We start from the raw sequence: 20,063 nt of genomic DNA, 5'->3' as shown, positions 1-20,063 counted from the left end.
TATTATCATAGGCTGGATTTAGGCTTTGTGGAAATGTGATCTTGGGGCTACCTGCGAACATTCTTTGCAGAGTGCAATGGAAATGTGTGCCACTCATTCAATATTTTTAATGCCTGATCTTCTTGTCAATGCTTGTTGTAATGAAGTAAGGGAATATCAGAGGCACACTTGAGTACTTTTTATATTGCTAATAGTGGGCCCATTTTCCATTGTTTAAAGTGTTACAATGGTAGGATAATAATTATCTGAAGCATTATCCCTTTTTGAATCATCTATCCAGAAAGAGTTAGAATAAAATGATTCAGAGAAATAGAGGCAGAAACAGATGAAAGTATTCCTAATATATGCAATAAATATTTAATTATAAAATATTTGCTAGGTACAATTATTCCATAGATTAATGAACAGAGATCTCAAAATTACACTCCGAAATGCACATTTGTTGAATATTTTGGATTGTGGGGTATAATTCCTATGTTCAGATGCCTCTAACTGTGCAGTTTCATTTTTGCGGGAACTTTCAGAGAACAATGCAATATTATTATTTTTATACCAAGGAGCCTACATATGCAGTGCAGGTTATATAGACTGCCAGTGTAGGAAGGAACTGTAGTTGCTGGTTTAAACCGAAGATAGACACAAAATGCTGGAGTAACTCGGCGGGACAGGCAGCATCTCTGGAGAGAAGGAATGGGTGATGTTTCAGGTCTACCCACAAACATTCATCTACCTGAATCACAGTTGGGATCTATTTTTATATATTTTTATATTTCAGATACAGCGCGGAAACAGGCCTTTTCGGCCCACCAAGTCCGCGCCGCCCAGCGATCCCCGCGCATTAACACTATCCTACACACACTAGGGACAATTTTTACATTTACCCAGCCAATTAACCTACATACCTGTACGTCTTTGGAGTGTGGGAGGAAACCGAAGATCTCAGAGGAAACCCACGCAGGTCACGGGGAGAACGTACAAACTCCTTACAGTACAGCACCCGTAGTCAGGATCGAACCTGAGTCTCCGGTGCTGCATTCGCTGTAAGGCAGCAACTCTACCGCTGCGCCACCGTGCCGCCCTGTTTGTGAAATGGCTGTATTTTTGGAAGGACATCTTCAATTAAATATACCATCTTCCCCAGAAACAAATTCAACCCACAGATCAAAGCAATGCATGTTTTGGCAATGACTTGTTGACATTTCATTGCAATTTGGCATGCTTTGATTTCTGAATTTGTTTTGGAAATTTATTTTGTGTTGGCTTTTATATTTGCATTGTGACAGAGTGATTGCTTTGATTGTCAAAACAAGTGATGAATGGGGAAATGAAATATGAGCCTAAAATTTGAGTTGCTCTGCTCCATTCATGCAAGCACAGTGCAATGGAAGCTCTGAATATACTGTACTGTATGTGTGGTAGGATGAATATCCTTCCCAAACTGAAGATATAATAACTTCCAAACAATGAAACTTGCAAGGGAGTTTTAGGAGTGCTTGCAAAATTCAACTTACTATTAGCCTTCTGCTTCAAAGAGCAATGTCATAATGCTTTCTTTCCAAATGGAGCTATTCTACTTCCATTATAGAGATTTAGTTTAGAGATAGAGCATGGAAACAGACCCTTTGGCCCACTGAGTCCGCGCACATCAGCAATCACCTCTTATAGTAGCACTATCCTACACACTAAGGACAATTTACAATCTTTACCGAAGCCAATTAACCTACAAACCTGCACGTCTTTGGAGTGTAGGAGGAAACCGGCGTACCTGGGGAAAATCCACGGGATCACAGGGAGAACGTATAAAATCCGTACAGAGGGCACCTGTAGTCTGGATCGAACCCGGGTCTCTGGTTCTGTAAGGCAGCAACTCTACTGCTGCACCATTTTAAAAGTTAAAAAAAATAATTTAAAGGCAAGTCTTTATTTTACAGCAATAGTTACAATATCCACAAAGATTCATTGGACACATTACTAAAATAAGCTTCTTCTTGGATCAAGAAAGTAAGATCAAGGCTGTCATGAGTGGCAACTCTCAATTGACAGCAAATCCATTTTCCTGCCTGACCCACTGAGTTACTCAAGCACTTTGTGTCCTTATGTGTCAACCAGCATCTGCAGATCCTTACTTCCAGTGAATTCCATTTTGGTCTTCTTTGGGTGGAATGTATATGACACTCATGATAACCTGTGGAAATGCAAGAGAGGCATGAATGTTTGCTCATAATGCCCCATGATGGACAAAAGGAAAGGTACCGAGTAGAAGGAAAGCAGAATGGTCCTTCACGTGGTTTAGTGCAAATTCCCCAAGATTCTTCAGGCCAACAATCCCAGTAATTATGAACAAACCACACAAAATGGGAATCTCCTCAGGTGATGCTTTTGGGTTTCATTGTAGGAGTGATATGTTTGGCAGGTACTTACAATTCTTCTATCTATATTTCAAAGATCTGCTTGCTGCTGTGTTGTAATCTGCTATACTTTTGCTTAGTTGGGGTATTGCCATGATAACATCAGTTGTTCTCTTTGCAAAATAATAAAATGAATAAGGGAAATGAATCTGTGATTATTTTTTGTCATGGCAGTAAGCGACACATTAAGTTATTAATCTATTTCACAGCCTAATTTCACCAGCGCTAATTCTGCAGTCCAGTGATTAGAAATCTGATCTTCTGATACTCTGTCCTTACAAATCTTGTGATGTTCAGTTTGGTTTAATGGTGCAGCATGGAAAAAGGCCCTTTGGCCCAAGTCCACAGCAATTATCTGTTCACACTGGTTCTATGCTATCTTGCTTTTTCATCCACTCCCTACACAGTAAGGACAATTTATAGAGGCCAATTATCTACAAATCTGCATGTCTTTCAGATGTGGGAGGAAACTGGAGTTCCTGGAAGAAAGCCATGCAGGCACAGGGAAAACTCCACACAGGCAGAATTGAAACTGGGTCTTTGGTGTTGTGAGTCAGCAGCTTTACCAGCTGCATCACTGTGCTGGCATCGAGGGCTGTAAAACGAAGCCAGAGGATGGTATTGCAGTGTCCTTGCCTAATCTTTGGGGCCTTCACCCCAGAGTTACGTGGGAGAACACCGGAAAGGCCATCAACTTTATTTTTCATGCAGTTAGTGGAAAGTCATTGAAATGGAAGTGAAACATCAGGTTCTCAAAGTAATTCAGAAACTTAATTCCTTGGAGTGGGCCCTGGCTTTTGAATAGTTTAACAAATCTGCCCTAGGTTGACCCTGTGAATAAAATGGTGGCAGGAAATATGGCAGAAACTATCTTGGTCAAAGGTAAGCAACAAAAGTGTCCTTCGCACAAGGATTGAAACAGAGCCAGCAACAAATTATAATGTTTATTCAGTAAACCCAAGGCTGTGCCAGAGGCCTGCTAATTTGGCAAATTAAAGCCAGCTACTTCGTAAAATACTACAATTAGCATGCAATGTATAAATTAATAATATCTTTACTACCCTGGGGTGCGTAAACTAACTTCACATATTGCATGAATACTTTTGGCAGGTTGAACAGTTGTGAAATACATGTTTGCAGGAGGTTGTCTAGGGAATTTCATGTTATTCAAATGGCGAAATGTTCAATTGTTTCATGTCTGCTTTTGAAAATAGCAAATGTCTCTACTAATGAACCACATGACCATTCAATCTGATGCCTGCAGTTTGACAATCCTGCTGCATAATTTATATTATTTTAACGATAATGGACCAAATAAAACTTGAAATCGATCCAATATATTGGAAATCTCCTGCTAGCATTTTCCTTTCTGAGTTCCCGTCAAATAAAAAGCAATTTTTAAAAACTATATAATTTCTCATTTTGATTTGTCGAAGTGACTTTTCCTTGGTTTGCAAGTTTCCTCCTTAAAATTCTTCATGGAGTTGCCTGAAGGGTACTAAAAAGTGTTATTGATTTAGACTGCTCATGGGATGTATATAAAGATTTTTTGTTGCTGCTGATGATACAAGCAGGTAGGATTTAATTTCAGTCACATCAGCATTCCTTCACCAGCAGTCTATACGTCATGAAGAAACAATTCATCAGATATAAATCATGCCCAATGCACTTCCTATTCCCTTTTTGTAGCAGCTAAAATTGCTACCAATAAATTCAAATAACTGAAAATGTTACTCTGAAGTGCAGATCTTTAGTTTGATAAGGAAGGCAATTTTCACTAAAAATAAATATTACGTAGTCCATTGTTATTATTACCTGGAATTAAAGTTATAATAGAAAGACAAGGAGTTGACTCATGAGTCATGACAGTTGTTTGGTGAGGTGCAATAATCTTGCCTTGTTCAGTGTTGCTTTGTATCAAGTGCAGACCGAGGGAATGAAAGATCTTTCTATTGTGTTTTGCAAAATTCTTGTAGAATCTTTTGTGCAGAACTTGGCCTAAGACCAAGTCATTCTACAAGAAAGGAAAAGGTGCTGCTAAGAAAAAAAAAGAATAGCAATCTATTGTCTGATGGGATGATATTCACAACTTGAGGGCAAAGGCAAAGGCACTTTGCTTGAACAACTTTCCAACAGGGGCTATACCAGATCTAAAAATGTTTGCAACATTATTTTCTCTGTGAAAATGAATAAGTTCTATTACTAGTATTGCTATACTTTACTAATGGTAAATATAATAAATTATCAAACAATATAGAAACAAAAATGTGACCTATGAACAACCATAATGTTGGAGAAAGAACACTTCAAGAACATAAAATTAAAATTAAAATTAAAATTGTATTTAAAACAACAATAAAACAGCAACAAAACAATTAAGGCTCGCATTTTTCTACCGCATGCTGGCAACTCCTTTAACAGCGGCCTGGCCTAAAGCACTTGAGAGTCCTGGAACTGTTCCAGATTCCTGTCCGAGGTGAAATCCTGGGAGCTCATTCACAGTATGTACTTATATATTCAATAACCCTGTGCTCCCTCCCTAATCTACAAACACGTCACTCTGTTTTCTTAAACTAGGTATAGAAACAAAGTTATTAAGTCAAGCTAAATCTTGAATGTCTCTGGAAAGAATGGATTGTCTTGTCTCACTACTATATGTCTTCCAGGTTGCATGATCTGAGACCTCATCATTGACTAGTTCTTCCGAGTGAGCGAAATTATTTTTCCGAAGCACCTAATTGTTTTTCTAAGTGAGCCTTACTCGATGAGTGCTTAAAGCAGACAACTTTATTTTAACTGAGAAGTTTGTTTTAACCCTTGCATTATAACACTGTGATGTGTTACCCTGAAAGTAAGTAAGTGTGAATTGCAGGTAAAAGTCCATTTAAAAAAGAGCGCCAAAGGAACGCTAACAGTCATTCAGTAAAGGTCGGGAGAGCAGCAGCAGCAGCAAGGACGACCGTTGGCTGAAAGTAAGTAAGTGTGAATTGCAGGTAAAAGTTCGTTTAAAAAAGAGCGCCAAAGGGACGCTAGCAGTCATTCAGTGAAGCGCATACCTCCCAGCTAATCAGAGGAAGGCAGGATAGTGTGGGGATTGGCTGATCAATTAAATTAGAAGTCTGGTAAATTGGTCAATTAGTCAATTTAGTGACTGATATAAACAAGGCTTGCACAAAGGGTGTGGCCCTGTTGAGGGAAGTGCCCTGTGAGAAAAGTGTGAGTCTTTGGCTGCAAGTCTTCGGCGAGGAGGATACACTTGTTTTTTAGCCTGATTTGTTTTTTGACACTAAAGTAATGGTGGACAAGTTGGTGCTGTGTGTTTCCTGCAGGATGTGGGAAGGTAGGGACTCAGCTGGAGCTTCTGGGAGCTACACCTGCAAGAACTGTGTCCAGGTGCAGCTGCTGAATAGCTGTGTGGTGGAGTTGGATAAGCAGCTGGATGACCTCAGGGCCATCCGGGAATGTGAGAGTTTCCTGGACAGGACCTACTGTGAGGCTGTCACGCCAAGGTTCCAGGTCGAGCGAAGGTGGGAGACTGTTTCAACGGGGAGTGAACGTGGACTACAGGAGACCCCGGAGGCTGTGCCTATTGCAAACAGGTACACCCTCTTGGGAGCTGTTGGGGCAGAAGACACTGCCAGTCCGAATGGTGGACAGGTTGGTGGCTCTAATCCAGGCAAGGAGACTCGACCGGGGAGACCGAAGTCAGGAAGAGCCATAGTAGTGGGTGACTCCGTTGTCCGAGGTACGGACAGTAGATTCTGTGGCGGCAGGCCTGACTTGAGGATGGTCTGTTGCCTCCCTGGTGCCAGGGTTCAAGACATCATGGACTGGCTTCAAAACATCTTAGCGAGGGAAGGCGATAACCGGAAGTAGTTCTGCACGTGGGCATGAACGACGTCGGGAGGAAGAGGAAGGAGATACTGCAGCGTCAGTTTAGAGAGTTAGGAAGAAGACTGAGAAGTAGGACGTCGAGGGTGGTTATCTCTGGATTGCTACCTGTACCTCGTGCTAGTGAGGGCAGGAACAGAGAGATCGGGGATATGAATGTATGGCTGAGGGGCTGGTGCAGGGAGCAGGGATTTAGATTTCTAGACCACTGGGATCTCTTCTGGGGTAGGGGTGACCTGTACAAAAGGGACGGGTTACACCTTAACAGCAGGGTGACCAACATTCTGGCAGGCAGGTTTGCTAATGCTACACCTGTGGCTTTAAACTAAGTAGTGGGGGAGAGGGGTTGACAAATTGGGAATATGAAGACGGAGTTAAAGGGGAAGTGAATACAGGAGAAATTGCAAAGGACACTCGAATAAATGGGAAGGAAAGTTCTAGATGGGATAAGAGAATAAGGTCAGGGCCGGTGTGAGATGGGAGGTGAATACCGAAGTTAAAGTGTTGTATTTAAATGCGCGAAGTATAAAAAATAAAGTGGATGTGCTTGAGGCTCAGTTAGACATTGGCAAGTATGATGTTGTGGGAATTACAGAGACATGGCTACAAGAGGACCAGGGCTGGGAACTGAATATTCAGGGGTACACAACGTATAGAAAAGACAGACAGGTGGGCAGAGGGGGTGGGGTTGCTCTGTTGGTGAGGAATGATATTCCCTCCCTTGCAAGGGGTGACATAGAATCAGGAGATGTAGAATCAGTATGGATAGAAATGAGGAATTGTAAGGGTAAAAAGACCCTAATGGGAGTTATCTACAGGCCCCCAAACAGTAGCCTCGACATAGGGTGCAAGTTGAATCAAGAGCTAAAATTGGCATGTCGCAAATGTAATGCTACGGTGGTTGTGGGAGATTTAAACATGCAGGTAGATTGGGAAAATCAGGTTGGTACTGGACCCCAAGAAAGGGAGTTGGTGGAGTGCCTCCGAGATGGATTCTTAGAACAGCTTGTAGTGGAGCCTACCAGGGAGAAGGCACTTCTGGATTCAGTGTTGTGTAATGAACCTGATCTGATAAGGGAACTCAAGGTAAAAAAGCAATTAGGATGCAGTGATCATAATATGATAAGTTTTACTCTACCAATTGAGAGTGAGAAGGGAAAATCGGAAGTGTCAGTATTACAGTATAGCAAAGGGGATTACAGAGGCAAGAGGCAGGTGCTGGCCAGATTTAACTGGAAGGAGGCCCTAGCAGGGAAGACGGTGGAACAGCAATGGCAGGTATTCCTGGGAATAATGCAGAAGTTGCAGGATCAATTTATCCCAAAGAGGAGGAAAGATTCTAAGGGGAGTAAGAGGCATCTGTGGCTGACAAGGGAAGTCAAGGACAGCATAAAAATAAAAGGGAAGAAGTATAACATAGCAAAGAAGAGTGGGAAGCCAGAGGATTGTGCTTCTTTTAAAGAGCAACAGAAGATAATTAAAAAGGCAATACGGGGAGAAAAGCTGAGGTGCGAGGGTAAGCTAGCCAATAATATAAAGGAGGATAGTAAAAGCTTTTTTAGGTATGTGAAGAGGAAAAAAATAGTCAAGGCAAATGTGGGTCCCTTGAAGACAGAAGCAGGGGAATTTATTATGGGGAACAAGGAAATGGCAGACGAGTTGAACCGGTACTTTGGATCTGTCTTCACTAAGCAAGATACAAACAATCTCCCAGATGTTCTAGTGGCCAGAGATCCTAGGGTGACAGAGGAACTGAAGGAAATTCACATTAGGCAGGAAATGGTGTTGGGTAGACTGATGGGACTGAAGGCTGATAAATCCCCAGGGCCTGATGGTGTGCATCCTAGGGTACAAGGAGGTGGCTCTAGATTCAGGATCAGTTCCTGTGGATTGTCGGGTAGCTAATGTTATCCCACTTTTTGAGAAAGGAGGGAGAGAGAAAACGGGAAATTATAGACCCGTTAGTCTGACATCAGTGGTGGGGAAGATGCTGAAGTCAATTACAAAAGTCGAAATTACGGAGCATTTGGATAGCTGTAACAGGATCGTTCCGAGTCAGCATGGATTTACGAAGGGGAAATCATGCTTGACTGATCTTCTGGAATTTTTTGAGGATGTAACTAGGAAAATTGACAGGGGAGAGCCGGTAGATGTGGTGCACCTTGACTTTCAGAAAGACTTCGACAAGGTCCCACATAGGAGATTAGTGGGCAAAATTAAAGCACATGGTATTGGGGTAGGGTACTGACATGGATAGAAAATTGGTTGGCAGACAGAAAGCAAAGAGTGGGGAATAATGGGTCCCTTTCAGCAGCTATTTACAATATACATTAATGACGGATGAAGGGATTAAAAGTACCATTAGCAAATTTGCAGATGATACAAAGCTGGGTGGCAGTGTGAACTGTGAGCAAGATGCTATGAGGTTGCAGGGTGACTTGGACAGGTTGTGTGAGTTGGCGGATGCATGGCAGATGCAGTTTAATGTGGATAAGTGTGAGGTTATCCACTTTGGTGGTAAGAATAGTAAGGCAGATTATTATCTGAATGGTGTCAAGTTAGGAAAAGGGGACGTACAATGAGATCTGGGTGTCCTAGTGCATCAGCCACTGAAAGGAAGCATGCAGGTGCATCTGGCAGTGATGAAAGCCAATGGAATGTTGGCCTTCATAAATAGAGGAGTTGAGTATACGAGCAAAGAGGTCTTTCTGCAGTTGTACAGGATCCTAGTGAGACCGCACCTGGAGTACTGTGTGCAGTTTTGGTCTCCAAATTTGAGGAAGGATATTCTTGCTATTGAGGGCGTGCAGTGTAGGTTTACTAGGTTAATTCCCGGAATGGCGGGACTGTCATATGTTGAAAGACTGGAGCGACTAGGCTTGTATACACTGGAATTTAGAAGGATGAGAGGGGATCTTATTGAAACATATAAGATTATTAAGGGGTTGGACACGTTAGAGGCATGAAACATGTTCCCAATGTTGGCTGAGTCCAGAACCAAGGGCCACAGTTTAAGAATAAGGGGTGGGCCATTTAGAACGGAGATGAGGAAAAACCTTTTCAGTCAGAGTTGTAAATCTGTGGAATTCTGCTTCAGAAGGCAGTGGAGGCCTATTCTCTGAATGCATTCAAGAGAGAGCTAGATAGAGCCCTTAAGGATAGCGGAGTCAGGGTGTATGGGGAGAAGGCAGGAACGGGGTAGTGATTGAGAATGATCAGCCATGATCACATTGAATGGTGGTGCTGGCTCGAAGGGCCGAATGGACTACTCCTGCACCTATTGTCTATTGTCCATTGTCTATTGTCTAAATGGAGCTTTGATTTGTTAACTTCTATATTTAACTTAGCCTGTTATCAGCAACGAAGCAATCATTCCATACCCATGAAGAAGTCTGAAATAAAAAACTAGAAATATTGGAATTGCTCTGCAGATTAGGTATCATCTTTGTCAAGAGACCGAGAGTTAATGTTTCAGGTTTATAACATTTTGGTTTAGTGATGGAATTTAGACTGGAGGCCTTGCTTCCCGTAGCTTATGTCACACAACTCCAAAAACCTGCTAAATTGGAGATGGATTGAAGGAAGAAACTTGATCTGCGTGTAAAGCCAAGGACGGTGTTTATAACATTAGAATAACATTAGAATAATGCTTTAAAGGCTCAACAAAGGTTGTGACTGTGCAAGAAGTAGATAACAACTTTATTAAGTAAGTATTCCAATTGGAAAAAAAGCTACAACGTGTCTTAGCTTGGGAAGGAAGCCATTAGACCATTAGTTGTCCAGGTGGTTCACTCCCATTCCTACTTCACAGCCCTTTCAAGTGTTTTTCTTGAGTGTTTATTGATTTTGCTTCCACTATCCTTCCAGACAATGCATTCCACACCTTACGAACTCACTGCTTTAATGATTTATCCTCGTGTCTCTTCTGGTTTATTTGCCATTTGCCTTAAAGTCCAACACTTTTGCTTCTTTCCATTTATCTATCTCAGCTCTTCATGATTTTGAACATTTCTGTACAAAAGCCCCAAACCATAACTCAATACTGAAATAACCAAATATAGGTACTCACACTATGTAAATTAACTCTTGCACCCACAGCATTAACATTCCAAATAGCTTTGCAATCTTTTGAAGAATGTTATCCAGGATTGGAAACAATGCTCCAGTTGGCCCCATCCAATAATTTATGAAGGATTACTTGATTGTTTTTTCTTCTGTTTGCACTCCATACCTATTCCTTCAATTCCTTGGACTTTAATTTAGCTAATATGCCTGCTATGTGCTACTACTGTATGTGTGACTGGCTTTTGAAAGTTCACACAGAGAATATCAACTTTCATCAGTCCCCTTATACTTTTGTTAATGGAACTTATATAGTCAAAGATAATTTCTCCTCACAAATGAATGCTGCCTTTCATTTATTAAAACAGATTTCCCCCAAGTGATGATTAATTTAATCTTAAATTGCCTACTCTTAAATTTCACACCATTGATGATAGGTTGACAGTTATTTAGTTGTTTTGTTTATCTTGGCCCTTCTTTTTTGATTTGTGATGCCAGTACTCTGGCACCACACCAGCAAGTGGATAAGTTGGTCTTTGTTTAATTTCTGTGGAAGACAATGGAATCTATTGACCAGAACTGATATGTAAAGATTGATTAAGGGACTAAGTCATAAGCTCTCTAGAAATGCTTCCATCTCTTCTGCATGTTATTATCAATGGTGTATTTTCAAATCCAATGCAGATCTTTGCTGCCACTTTGATTAAGAATTCAGATAAAGACCTAACTAAATTTTACGAGCTGACTTATAAGAAGTGTAATTTGAACTTAATGATTACTTCCTAGTGTCTAAACACAGCATTAAATTCTGACTGGTGATTACACAATGCACAATTGATTTGTGTTTTTTTTTACTTCTTTTAAAATTTTGATGTGGAATTTTGAGCTTTTGCTAATTACAAAGATTGTATTTCCAGCATTCACTTTATTTTCAGATTGATACAACAGAATTGTTCTCTGGCAAACTTAAAATGAAAAGAAACATGAAGAATGTGATTATAATATCACTAATAAGTATGCATGTAACATACACAATCTTTTATAAAATCCAGGGATTCTCGAGTATAATTTAGTAGAATATTCTTCTTGTTTAGGGTAATTTTATATACTTTGATCAGGTTTTCCCTTACCTCCGGCGTCTCAGAGAAAACAATCCAAGTTTGTCTCCATCTAACTAATATCCCCTAATCCAAGCAACTTTCTGGTAAAATCTCTGGAGAAAAGGAATGGGTGACGTTTCGGGTCGAGACCCTTCTTCAGAAGGTCTGAAGAAGGGTCTCGACCCAAAACATCACCCATTCCTTCTCTCCAGAGAATGCTGCCTGTCCAGCATTTTGAGTCTACCTTTGATTTAAACCAGCATCTGCAGTTCTTTCCTACACAGACTTTCTGGTAAACCTCTTCTGCGCCCACTCCAAAGCCTCTACATTCTTCCTGTAATAGGCTGCATAATGTTATATCTATTATTTCAAAATATCTATCTATTGGTAATCTTCACTATTGTTATGAACTTCTTTGTTCTCGATTGAAAGTGATTTTAATGCAGTGTTGACATCTTCATTGGTTGCAATTGCGCCATGTAACAGTGACAGCTGGTGTACGATAGATGAGAGAAGAGAAAACATTAAAGGCACGGACAGGTCTGGTATTTTCAGAATTGTGCTAGAATTATCCTCGTGTAATTGTGTATACAATATAATCTCATGTTTTGTCATCGTGCATGTTTTGTTTATAAAACACTCAACTGAAAAGAATTATATTGCCTATTTTCCCAACAATCCAACATCAAAATCTTCAGAATTTAAACAAGAATACCTATGAGTATAGAAGTTGGGAGGTCATGTTGCAATTGTACAAGACGTTGCTGAGGCCACATTTAGAGTATTGCGTTCAGTTTTGGTCACCATTTTCGAGGAAAGACTTTGCAAAATGGTGCAGAGAAGATTTACAATGATCTTGCCAATATTCGAGGCCCTGAGCAGGGCTTCCCTGAGGGAGAGGTTGAGCAGGCTAGAACTTTATTCCTTGGAGCGGAGGAGGATGCGGGCTGATCTTAATAAGGTATACAAAGTCTTTTGCCCAGAGTAGGGGAATTGAGAACCAGAGGACACAGTTTTAAGGTGAGGCAAGGAAGATTTAATAGGAGCCTGAGGGGTAACTTTTTACACAGGGTAGTAGGTGTCGGAGAAGGTATTTGAGGCAGGTGCTATTACAATGTTTAAGAGACATTTTGACAGGCGCATCATAGGATGTTTAGAGGGATATGGGCCAAATGCAGGCAGATGGGCCTAGCATAGATGGGGCATGTTGGTTGGCATGGGAAAATTGGGCCGAAGGGCCTGTTTCCGTGCTGTATGATTCTATAACTCTAGATAAAATCTACAAATTGGTGTCTGGTGTTGTTCCTTGGGGCTTTGCTTTGAAGCACTGAAATGCTAACTGTACAAAATGTGTAGGAAGGAACAGCAAATGCTGGCTTACAGTGAAGATAGACACAAAATCCGAGAACAATTCAGCAGGAAAAGTCTGATGAAGTGTCTCGACATGAAACGTTACCTTTTCCTTTTCTCCAGAGATGCTGCCTGACCGCTGAGTTACTCCAGCATTTTGTGTCTATCTTTGGTGCTAACAGCACAATCCTCTACACATGGATTCCAAAACTTTCCTAGATAATGACCAGTAGGTAAGGGCAATTAATCCATTTAGATCATCCATTCAAAATGATGAATTCCTCTCCTGCAGTAACTAATTGTTGCTTCCATTATTCCATGATTGTTATGTCCAGTTCTCTATCCAGCAATCCATCTGATCATTTTAAGGTGTAGTAAAACATCTGTTTTTGCTGTGTTTCAGCTTGAGCTTGTGTTCTGCTGTTGAACACAATATATTGTTATATATTATAACAATATATAAATTATGTTATAGTAGTTTCTCGGATGTGCTTCCGCTACATCCTAACATTTATGTCTTCATGCCAATGTTACAAATGGATGAAAAAGCGGCTAATCTTTCCTTCTAATCTGGACCTTTAACACTAAGTTTAACCTTCTGATTTCACTGTATTGCCTCTGGATGTTACAGGTGTTTCTTGAGTCCTGGTGGCAGAATCAGATGGAGTAGAGCTTGTATTCAGATAGTAACTGTGTTCCCTAGTTGTCCCAAGGCACATCACAATAACTGGTGTTTTGGAAAGATCAAATCTACAAATGTTATAAATCGGATATAAGCAAAATGAGCTGGAAACACACAGCGGGTCAGGCAGCATCTCTAGATATGGAAGCTTTACTGCTCCCATTCCTAGGGAAACTTCGCAACCAAGTGACGTACTCTGCTGCCAGTGGACACCAGGGGTTTGTAAAGGCAGTTCATAACCATCTTCTCGAAGGCACTGAGGAATGGGCAATAAATGCTGACCTTGAATAAATATAGAAACAATTCTCAATTCCCTCATTAGCTCTGTCTCCCTTCTTGAATTCCCAGTTTCCTTCAAAGATTCATTTAGCTTTCAAAATGTATCCTTCTTACAGCAAAAAAATAAATTACATTGAAGAAATATCACCCTTTTCTCTCATTCACACTATTACTTTATGCCTCACTCTCTTTGTCTGCGTTTTGGCAATTGTGATTTTACTCTATTTCAAATGATCAAGGAATTAGCAATTATCTTTCTCAGCACTAAAGTGGCTAAGTGTTTGGTTTCAACTTTATGTTTCAAAAATCTAATGGGATTAAAATGTTTGGGGAGAAAATTGCCTTTAGCAGTTACAGTTACAGTTTAGTTTATCGTCACGTGCACCAAGGTGCAGTGAAAAGCTTTTGCTGTGTGCTATCCAGTGCCGGATTATGCTCGTGCGGGGCCGGTAGCATATGTTATGAAGGGGCCCTAAATACGGGACAAGGTGACATCACCACCCGGGCCCCACGTGACTTCACCCAGCCAGCGGCCATGTGCTCCCGCTCCACCAATGGCGGCCGCCCGGGCCGGGAGGCAGGTTGCTACGCAACCTTCGTTGGGTTGCACCAGGGCCTACAGTGTCTGTAGGTAGACACAAAATGCTGGAGTAACTCAGGGGGTCAGGCAGCATCTTGGGAGAGAAGGAATGGGTGACGTTTCGGGTGGAGACCCTTCCGACGGGAGGTCTCGACACGAAACGTCACTCATTCCTTCTCTCCAGAGATGCTGCCTGACTCGCTGAGTTACTCCAGCATTTTGTGTCTTCCTTCGATTTAAACCAGCATGTGCAGTTTAGTGGGAGAACTGGGAAGGGGAAGAGGATAGAGAGGGAAAGCTCAGTCCGTCTTAACCTACTTGATCTCCCGGTGGCTCAACACTTCAACTCCCCCTCCCATTCCATTGTCAGAGTGAGGCGCAGTGCAAATTGGAGGAACAGCACCTCATATTAATTTCTAACTTCAGATAGCCCTTGCTTTCTCTCTCTATCCCCTCTCCCTTTCCAGTTCTCCCACTAGTCTTACTGTCTCCGACTACATTCTATCTTTGTCCTGCCCCAACCCCGGACATATGTCAGAAGAAGGGTCTCGACCCGAAACATCACCCATTCCTTCTCTCCCGAGATGCTGCCTGACCCGCTGAGTTACTCCAGCATTTTGTGTCTACTTTCAGTGCAGAAAAATGGATATAAAAAAACAGAGAACAAGGCTCATTCAGAATATTCAAAAGCAATATGCTGTAAGATTCGAAGAGGCTTAAGGGTCTATGCATATAAATTATCCAAATTACATAGAAACATAGAAAAATAGGTGCAGGAGTAGGCCATTCGACCCTTTGAACCAGCACCGCCATTCAATATGATCATGGCTGATCATCTAAAATCAGTACCCCGTTCCTGCTTTTTCCCCATATCCCTTGATTCCTTTAGCCCTAAGAGCTAAATCTAACTCTCTCTTGAAAACATCCAGTGAATTGGCCTCCACTGCTTTCTATGGCAGAGAATTCCACATATTCACAACTCTCTGGGTGAAGAAGTTTTTCCTCATCTCAGTCCTAAATGGCCTACCCCTTATTCTTAAACAGTGAACCCTGGTTCTGGACTCCCCCAACATTGGGAACATTTTTCCTGCATCTAGCCTGCAATCCATTAAGAATTTTATATGTTTCTATAAGATCCCCTCTCATCCTTCTAAATTCCAGTGAATGCAAGCCCAGTCGACCCATTCTTTCATCATATGTCAGTCCTGCCATCCCGGGACTTAACCTGGAGAACCTACGCTGCACTAAATTGCACACAATACTCCAGGTGTGGTCTCACCAGGGCCCTGTACAACTGCAGTAGAATCTCCTTGCTCCTAAACTCAAATCCTCTTGCAATGAAGGCCAACATGCCATTAGCTTTCTTCACTGCCTGCTGTACCTGCATGCTTACTTTCAGTGACTGATGTACAAGCACACTCAGGTCTCGTTGCAGCTCCCCTTTTCCTAATCTGACACCATTCAGATAATAATCTATCTTCCTGTTCTTGCCACCAAAGTGGATAACCTCACATTTATCCACATAATACTTCATCTGCCATGCATCTTCCCACTCACCCAACCTATCCAAGTCACCCTGCAGCCTCATAGCATCTTCATCGCAGCTCACACTGCCACCCAGCTTTGTGTCATCCGCAAACTTGGAGATGTCACATTTAATTCCCTCGTCTAAATCATTAATATATATTGTAAATAATTGGGGTCCCAGTCCCGAGCCTTGTGGCACCTCATTAGCCACTGCCTACCATTCTGAAAATAGACAATAGACAATAGACAATAGACAATAGATGCAGGAGTAGGCCATTCAGCCCTTCGAGCCAGCACCGCCATTCAATGCGATCATGGCTGATCACTCTCAATCAGTACCCCGTTCCTGCCTTCTCCCCATACCCCCTCACTCCGCTATCCTTAAGAGCTCTATCCAGCTCTCTCTTGAAAGCATCCAACGAACTGGCCTCCACTGCCTTCTGAGGCAGAGAATTCCACACCTTCACCACTCTCTGACTGAAAAAGTTCTTCCTCATCTCCGTTCTAAATGGCCTACCCCTTATTCTTAAACTGTGGCCCCTTGTTCTGGACTCCCCCAACATTGGGAACATGTTTCCTGCCTCTAATGTGTCCAATCCCCTAATTATCTTATATGTTTCAATAAGATCCCCCCTCATCCTTCTAAATTCCAGTGTATACAAGCCCAATCGCTCCAGCCTTTCAACATACGACAGTCCCGCCATTCTGGGAATTAACCTAGTGAACCTACGCTGCACGCCCTCCATAGCAAGAATATCCTTCCTCAAATTTGGAGACCAAAACTGCACACAGTACTCCAGGTGCGGTCTCACCAGGGCCCGGTACAACTGTAGAAGGACCTCTTTGCTCCTATACTCAACTCCTCTTGTTACGAAGGCCAACATTCCATTGGCTTTCTTCACTGCCTGCTGTACCTGCATGCTTCCTTTCATTGACTGATGCACTAGGACACCCAGATCTCGTTGAACTCCCCCTCCTCCTAACTTGACACCATTCAGATAATAATCTGCCTTTCTATTCTTACTTCCAAAGTGAATAACCTCACACTTATCTACATTAAACTGCATCTGCCATGTATCCGCCCACTCACACAACCTGTCCAAGTCACCCTGCAGCCTTATTGCATCTTCCTCACAATTCACACTACCCCCCAGCTTAGTATCATCTGCAAATTTGCTAATGGTACTTTTAATCCCTTCGTCTAAGTCATTAATGTATATTATGTACAATAGACAGGAGTAGGCCATTCGGCCCTTCGAGCCAGCACCACTATTCAATGTGAACATGGCTGATCATTCGCAATCAGTACCCCGTTCCTGCCTTCTCCCCATACCCCCTGACTCTGCTATCCTTAAGAGCTCTATCTAGCTCTCTCTTGAAAGCATTCAGAGAATTGGCCTCCACTGCCTTCTGAGGCAGAGAATTCCACAGATTTACAACTCTCTGACTGACCGCTAATTCCTACTCTTTGCTTCCTGCAGGTCAACCAGTTCTCTATCCATGTTAATACTCTACCCCCAATACTATGTGCGCTAAGGACTTCAAGAGCAAAGGACTTCATATATCCATCTGTCCCTGCTTTAGACTTTAGAGATACAGCGCTGAAACAAGTCCTTTGGCCCACCGAGTCCGTGCCGACCAGCGATCACTCCATAAACTAGGACTATTCTACACAATAGGGGCAATTTACAATTTTACCAAAGCTAATTAACCTACAAACCTGTAAGTCTTTGGAGTGGGGGAGGAAAGCAGGGCACCCAGAGAAAACTCATACAGTCACAGCGAGAATGTACAAACTCCATACAGACAGCACCTGCAGTCAGGATCGAACCCAGGCCTCTGGTGCTGTAAGGCAGTGCCACTGTGCTACCCAGAATAGATTGCAAAGCTTGGTTGCTTCATAAGCAAAATTAAATTAGAAAGTTGTATTAATAAATTTGAATACATGCTCTTCTCTCTCTCATCTTCAGACCATAATCCATTTGTTACTTTCTTGGTTAATGTGTGGCATCAATCAATTTTTATTCTTGTAGTGTGTGTATTTGGCTGTGTTGGAGCCACCTCTGAACTAGGCTAGTGTTAGTAAGGGAGTTCATAATCCATCAGATGAGGTATCATTGTTTTTTTCTTCATGTCCGTAAATCAGGTATCTCTTGATTTGGTTGTGAGATAATTGTCTTTAATTAGCCCACCAGTTATCTGTTCACACAATTAAACAAAAATTAATAATATTATTTTGGCAAAATGGGTGATATTCTTATTGCTCCAGATAGAGTCGTAGAGCTATACAGCAAGGAAACTGGCACTTCAGCCCAACTTGCCGGCATTGACCACTTGCCTACACTAGTCTCACCTGACTGCATATCCCAATAAAACCAGTCCTATCCATGTACATCTCAGCAGCAGAACTAAACTGAAGGCATAGAAGGACATATAAAACCATTCAGCTGAAGCATTGCTTTGTGCTGTGGTGAAATATGTTTTTATTTTGATGAATTGAAATTCTTATTTAGGACATAAACCCACCAAATAAAGAAAAGAAAGATTGAAAACAATATTGAGAAATAACTTTGAATGATTTGCTGAAGCTGTGCGGCTGCATTATGCAATGATATGGTAATGCACTCTCATCATAACAAAGTGTTACTGTGTGCCGCACAGCACAATAATCATATTGGGAAAGCCTATCAGATTCAGAGCCACAGGAATACAAGGCAATGTATTTATTTGCAATGAATTGTTGTAAAACAACACACCACTCGTTCCAAGTTTGGTCCATTAAACTTTTTGATTTCATGCTGTCCTTGTTTTCTTTCTGTAAATTAATCCAGTCAGGGTTTTATTGTACTATGTGTGTGTATTTTGTCTTAAATTTGTCACTTTTATAATTACTGCACTGTACAGTCATGATATAAGGAAACAGCTGTTCCAATGTGCACTTATGTTTTGTGTCATTTGTGTAAACAAGCTGATTGGTGAATACGAAAATGTTGAAGAATAAGGCCTTCGCTTTTGATGTGACACTTGCAACTGCTGGCTCAGACATCCATATCCTGGGATCTGTAGATAGTTGTTTAGAGGGCCCAAATGGCCCCAAAAAAAGGTCAGGACAGGTGTGAGAGGAGTTCTGATGTTAGTCCCACTAAGGTAAAAGTTCCATAAGGGTGCTCCTCTAGAGAACATAGATGAAGACCGAAGGAAAAAAGGTGTTTTAAGTAATTTACAATTCTTGAACCAAATGCTTTTATTTCTACTTGTTTTAAGTGCTTTAAAATATTTCAACTCTACTTTTTAATCATATTTGTTTTTTAAAATTTTATATCCTTTGTTCATGCTTCAATCTCTCTGGATGTTGCCAAGGGTAAGGCTTTGTCAGACGTGGATTGCATCAAGCTAAGTCTTTTCGTGATTTGTTTTAATGAGATTTTACCCATGTCCAAAGCAGATCAAAATAATCCAGAGAGGTGTTTATCTGTAGAGAGCCCTCAGCCCGGACCCAGTTTAGTACTTCTGTAAATTACATGACAATAAATTAAAATACTGGTCATTAAGTGTTGTCAAACATGCAGATGTACAATGTTGAAAAAGGCATAAGCAAGCAACTTTAAAATAGTTGAGAAATAATCAGGCAACCGATACCACTAGTACAGTGATGCCCTTTTAGTGGAGGAGCTTTGAGGCTTGGATTGGCTTATTTTGCCTGTGCAACTGCATCACTCAGTGCCACTAGCTCCTGAAAGCAGCAGGAAGCCCAATGAATATCACTGACAAACTCAAATGTACAAGACTAATGGGGTATTTTCTTACATTCATCGACATGTTTATTTGGGTTTTGCTCTATATCGTTAAGGCCTAATTGACCTCCTTCGCTGGGCTGTGTTGAAATGCAATAGGGAATATATATAATTCTTCCCCGGCCAATTGGCTGCTTAGTGGAATCCAGCACAGTCTCAGCAAGGAGTGAAAAGGAGCTCTACAGGACTCTTGTGACATCTGGTGCACTTGTGCCTTTTGATCTTCTTTCCAGCTCTGAAGGGACCAGACTACCAGGGAGACCACTTCTATTGCCTTGTGGAGAGAGAAAACATCCAGCCGATGACAGATCAGGTAGTGGCGAAAGGCAAAGAGGAGATAACATATCACAATTGATAATGGAAAAGAAAACAAAATAAACAACTTGATGT

Source organism: Rhinoraja longicauda, chromosome 3 (assembly GCF_053455715.1).
Source record: "Rhinoraja longicauda isolate Sanriku21f chromosome 3, sRhiLon1.1, whole genome shotgun sequence".
Classification (NCBI taxonomy): Eukaryota; Metazoa; Chordata; class Chondrichthyes; order Rajiformes; family Arhynchobatidae; genus Rhinoraja; species Rhinoraja longicauda.
The sequence above is the reverse complement of the archived record's forward strand: the minus strand, read 5'-3'. Positions refer to the sequence as shown.